The following is a 6394-nucleotide window of genomic DNA, read 5'->3' on the forward strand; positions in this document are numbered from 1 at the left end:
AAGGCGTCATCTTAAATATGTCATAAATGACATAAGACACTTCCATATTGCAAATTTCCTTTAGCATAATAATCCATTCTCCTAAATTTCTAATCTCTTCACCAATGCTTATTGTTTAAAACATGAAATTTAGACTACCAAAACCACAAAGTAAATCCTATATTTACAAGTCATAGCAATTTAAAGAAATCAAGAATAAATAATATGTGAACCCATAAAGTAAATCCTATATTTACAAGTCATACCAATTTAAAGAAATTAAGAATAAGTAATATGTATCAAATTTGTAATCACCACTGATCATTGTTTAAAACATGAAAATTTAGATTACCAAAGCCAAAGAGTTTATCCTATATTTACAAATCACAACAATCTAAAGAAATAAAATTGAATACTAAGTATCAAATTTATAATATTTCCACCAATGCGTATTGTTTAAAACATGAAATTGAGTCTACAAAACCACAAAGTGCATCCTACATTTACAAGTTAAAACAATTAAAAAAATGAAGAATATACAGTATGTGTCAAAAGACAAAATCCTTCTCATTTGATGATAAGTGACAACAATGTTGACACTTGAATATGCGCTAAATTTCTTGATTGCTTGTTTCAATATCATAGTGGTTGTCTCTATATATTCCACTTGTTTTCTCTCTCAAGTGGTATCAAATAAGCCAAAGTGAACAACTTAATTCATGATTCTCAATTTCAATAAGAATAAGGATTCCCTTGAAAAAAACTCTATTTTCAATCTTATTTCAAAAAATGGGAATTGAATAATTCCCATTTTTTCTAAACTGGTGTTTAGATACAGTAACTCTTGATGATCAACATACAACACAAACTTGGTGGCAAGAAGATAATATCAAAATCCTTTACTGCATAAATCATAGCTGAACCTTCTTGCTATGTAGTGGTGTAGTTCATTGCGGTATCATTTAATTGGCCACTACCAAAGCTAATGGGCTAGTCCATTTTATGTTCTCATGCTGAGTTAGAGCACTCCCAATAGCAAAATTTGATGCATCAATATGCACATGGAAAATTAAATTACAATCTGGCACTCATAAAATTGGGGCACTTGTCAGAGCCTTCTTTAATAACTCATAAGATGGACACTATATGCCCAAAAATGACTCCATGGCTAACCTCAAATTGGCATTTGAAAGTGTTCAATGAGATGTGATATAATATGCACTTTTCACACACCTTTATATCCCATCATAAATGCCTAGGGAAAAGGATCCATGTGTTTGTTCACCTCCTAGATCACACTATAAATTTCCCATAGAGTAGCATGATATCTCTTCTTGTCCACTAGCCATGTGTACAACCAATCTTTTTGCTATTTCTTAATCAGACTGTAACTTTAGCAAATCCTTTGGTGAAAGAAAGGAGTGCATGCTACCTTAATCAATTAAAAGTTGAAAAGAGTTACCTTATGTCAACTGTGTGGGCCTTGTCATGCATCAAGTATAAGCCAAGAAGGTTGCAAGCACACAATCTTAGTGCATACAAGCTCAGCAAGTGTGGATGGTGTGTTACTCACCATCCATGTTTTCCATTGAAGAGGGAATCATGTGCTATAGAGAAGAAGGAGCTTGACTTCACTGTTCAATTTCCCTGTCGTCGTGAATGCTCGATTGCACTCTCTCTCTCTCTCTCTCTCTCTCTCTCTCACACACACACACACACACACACACACACACACACACACACACACACACACACACACACACACACACACACACACACACACACACACACACACTCAGAAAGCAAGAGGATAAGGTAAGAGACAAAGGAGAGCAAGAGCACTCTACATTATTACTTCCGAGAATGCTCCCAGAAACCAGATTACAATGGCTTTTATGTGGGTTGTTCCGTTCACATACAGGTGTCTACAATCAAAACACTAAAACCTGATTTGCTAAAGTTTGTGGTGTGCCTCTCATGGGCAATCATCCAATCATTAATCAGGTACATATGAGATCGACGAGTCTGGTCCATGACTAAATACACTAAAAATAACAAGAATGACATAATGGGTTAACATGCCCCCCTTCATGATGTAGATTTTGTCCTCAAAATCTATGAGTGTGCAAATGCGAGCAGGTACTGAGGATGGTAAGCAGTAATAAACATCTTGATGAGAGTAGTGGCTCATGGATGTGCTCATAATCAAGATTTTTAGGTTGAATGATAATGCACACGTCCTCTACAATATCACGACTCTTGAAGGTATATTGTAGTGTTTGCTAATGTGAACATGAAGAAGTTGTAGTAGCTTAACTCTTCAACATCATGAGGTCCTTGTCAGGTCCACACCTAAATGCATCGAGGAATTATAGCCAACACAAAACAAGTGTTTCTTGTTCATTCTTATTTCTTTGTTGTTTTTTCTAGCATTCACGCTCCCTTATTTCAAGAGTAATTGGTAACAAAGCATTTGACATACTAGATTCAATAAAATTTTACCTCATAGTCCCTTGTCTAGGTTTATTAATCAGGAATCCCAACTGAGCTAGTTTAACCAAGGTAGAGGGTTGTAGATCTTTGTTTAATATGCTTTCATAATTCTTAGTAGTTGTAGGCTCTTAATCATATATTATAAAGCGTTGTGTGCAATGTGTCAATGCTTTCTAGTGAGCTTAATCCCTTTTGCCCTTTACCTGAATAATTGTAAAGAAAATTTTGCCATTGTGATGAGGCCCCAAAGATACACAACTACAAATCAACAAGCAGTAAGTCCACTAAAAAAAAAAAACCAAGCCCTAAAGTCAATCAAGGCTCTATGTGGCAGCAAAGTCTATAGCGAAGACACCTTGGGGGGTCAGCCAAAGAGAATCTATTCAAGTGATAATCAGGTGTCATTTCTTTTATCGTATATCAACTTGAGGGTCTTCTAAGTATAGCCTCTAGTCATCCCTAGGACATGAAACAATCTGCTCTCTCGATTAAACAACTATAAAATGACTATGGATAATTACTAGGATTGACTATGGGATTAATGGTTGACCTTTATTGATGTACTGATAGTAAAACTAGTGAAGCTAGAGACTTTGATTCATTGAACTCTACAAGAACCAGTGAGTTTAACTATGTTGTGTTTTAATGTATAACGAGTATGTGACATGCACATTGCTGCGGCTAAAAAGAACATGGTTTTTTATCTTATAAAGCTCTCCTCTACTTCTATTTGTAAAAGTGTCAATGCTTTGTAACACCAACACGGCAAGGAAATTAAGATAGACCTACAAATTATTGGATACACTCTTGTATGCATATCTATCTACATACATATGTTGATATTTAGGCTCGTATAATGGCCATGGAACTATGTAAACACCTCCTTCTCAAGGCCAAAAAAATATATGTTATGGTCATAGCTCTAAAGTTCATGACTTTCTAAATAGATATTTAGGGTATCGTGGGTTTGTTCCAATGAAGTTAACAATTGTGTTTTCTCTTCCTCAATTCCTTATTGAATACCAAATTTTGAGTTTAAGACTTGTCGAATAGATGTTTGAGGGCCTTTGGATTGGGTTGTTCCTACTATATTAAAACTTATCTTCTTCTTCTTCTTCATCTTCTTCTTCTCTGTGTGTGTGGAGTGTGTGTGTGTGTGTCTTTGGATCATTTCTACATTATTATAACTTACCATCGTCTTCTGTCCTTCTCTCTCTCTCTCTCTCTCTCTCTCTCTCTCTCTCTCTCTCTCTCTCTCTCTCTCTCTCTCTCTCTCTCTCTCTCTCTCTCTCCCCCCCCCCCCCCACCAGGACTATTGCTACGAAATCCAAAATTATTTTCTTCTTCCTCTTCATCACCCAAGTGTTGCTACAAAATCAAAACTTATCTTCATCTCTACTTATTCTTCTCCCTCTTCATCACCCAAGTGTGGTAGATTGATTATCTTACTCCAAGCCTTGTCAAAAAACATCTTTGAGGTCTATTATGATTGTAAAACCTTCTCTCCTCCTCCTCCTCCTCCTCCTCTCTCTCTCTCTCTCTCTCTCTCTCTCTCTCTCTCCATCCATTAGGAGCGTCACTCTTCTCCTCTTCTCTCTCTTATCATCCAAGTGTGGTAGATTGTTATCTTACTTCAAACCTCTCAGAAAGATCTTTGAGGTCTATTAAGATTGCTTTTAAGACATTAAAAACTTCTTTTCTCTCTCTATCTGTCTCTCTCTCTCTCTCTCTCTCTCTCTCTCTCTCTCTCTCTCTCTCTCTCTCTCTCTCAAACACACACACACACACACACACACACACACACACACACACACACACACATGGCTATTTATACGAAGTACAAACTCCTTCCAGTATATAGGAGTGGCGTGTTGCTTTTTCCTTGGTTTAATCAGTTGGGGATTGTTGGCCTGGGAAACCTCTGGTGAATAAAAAGCTTGAATTCACTAGGTGAATTTTTAAAATGATATTAGTAGGTGGAATCTTAATGGTACCTAACCCTTGGAAGTTAAAGGGGTTAATGAGGATTTGGGCAGGTTGCCTGGCTCTGTAAACTCTATCCTCATCTGCTTAACGTTACGGTGGCACCCCCCTAGCGCATCTGCACTACAACTCTCTCTCTCTCTCTCTCTCTCTCTCTCTCTCTCTCTCTCTCTCTCTCTCTCTCTCTCTCTCTCTCTCTCTCTGTGTCGCTATTTAAATCTGCCAACCTATTTCATGCTCGTTCTCAGACCTTGATATTTGTACACGCCTGGAAGTGGATGCTATGATGCAATGCTTGATGGTGTGTTTTGAAGGACTTGCCTGGACCATGTGTGTAGCCTTCGTGGCCGTTTTGCTTAGATATTGTATGTCGTGCCTACGTATTGTGCCTACCTCGTCGTCTGTGCAGGATATTAATGTTGTTAAGCATAATGCTTATCCTCCTTGAGTATGAACCATGCTTTATATGCTCAATTTTTGTACTTGGTTCTGAATATTCTCCGCTTGCAGTTTCAAGCCTTGGAGGTGATGCCTTCAAGCAGTGTTTTGTAGTCTTATACGACTACACTTGGGCTCTTGCTTCCCATGGAACCACACAATCCCTTGGCCTCATGCACTATGCAGAATAACACTACATGAAGCGTGAGCCCTTTGGGCCCTATACTTCCTTTATTTTTTGCATCTATCTTGAATTCCTTGGGGCTTACAAAAAGAACTTGGGTATTGCACATTGTATTATGGCTCTGTTATCGCACTTATCATATATACATGCACACAACTACATTTTCAGGCTATGGTTACCAAAATTAGCGTGCTTTAGTAGATTAAGTTTGCCTAAACTCTCTCTACTATGTTTTCTTGCCTTTGCACGACCCTGGCTGTTGGGATGCAGCCCTTGCCCTCCTTGGGTATGTGTCCCTCTCTCCTGCCCCTCCACCTATGGTGCAAGGTCTGCTCCTCTGCATCAAGGATTGAAGCCTCTATCAGACATTGATTGAGCTCAAGAATGCAGCTATTGCATTAGATGAACACACTAATCTCTTGCTGCTTAACCTTATTGATTTACGAGCATGGTTTTGATTTTTCTCTTTGGCGTAGGATAATCCTCATGGTGCCGTACAAAGGCTTCGAGAGTTAGCAGCCAATCTACAGGCGATTGGCGAGGAGGATTAACGAGAGCACAAGGAATGGGTTGAAAACTCCCTGAATCTCATGAGGAGATTCATGAACAACCATGGGAAGAATCTACAGAATGACCCAATGGTTCGACAAAGAAAGCGGCACCTTCTCTATGGCTATGAAGAGGTCTCTCTCACCCCTCAAGTTGAATCAAGTAGCTCCCTCATCCCGATAGACTAGGATGAAGAGGAGTTGGAATGTCATAAAATATAATATCTAACTTTACCAAATGATTTTCTCATATTAAAATGATCATTTAATATGGGCAGATAAAAGGGGAGCAAGAGTTAGGATATAGATATGTGCTTCTAAACCTATCTCAACAAGGGACCAAAAGGAGAAATGGTTGCATCTCAATAGGGGTTCAAAAGAAGACGATCTACCAAAGAGCAATGTGCAATAAGTGCTTCTAGATTTACCTTAGCAAAGGACCAAGAGGAGAGATGGTTACATCTCAAGAGGGGTCCAAAAGGAGGTAGTATATCAAAGAGCAACGTGCATCTAATGGAGCTTAAAAGACCTTAGGGTTAGCTTCATTAAAGACCTCCAAAAGTTAGTGTTAAAAAGTCGTTTGACCTTAGGCAAGCTAGGGCTCACCTTGAGGTGGGAATCCTACCCAAGTATGAGGTGCTTGTAGGCTTGCTAACTAAAGTACTTAAAGTGTTTATGAGAACCTTGCCCAAAGCTTGAGATGATTTTTAGGTGCTTGAAGTGTTCAATTCAAACAAAATGACTTAAGAAGCATAAAAGACACATGTTA

At 38.3% G+C, this 6394-nt stretch overlaps 1 pseudogene; it reads left to right on the forward strand.

The window, feature by feature from the left end:
• The first annotated feature begins 1956 nt into the window (after window positions 1-1956).
• Window positions 1957-5847, forward strand: LOC147461514 (uncharacterized; annotated as a pseudogene).
• Window positions 5848-6394: the final 547 nt, after the last annotated feature.

This window comes from Adiantum capillus-veneris, chromosome 3 (assembly GCF_014529385.1).
Source record: "Adiantum capillus-veneris isolate H3 chromosome 3, ASM1452938v2, whole genome shotgun sequence".
Lineage (NCBI taxonomy): Eukaryota > Viridiplantae > Streptophyta > Polypodiopsida > Polypodiales > Pteridaceae > Adiantum > Adiantum capillus-veneris.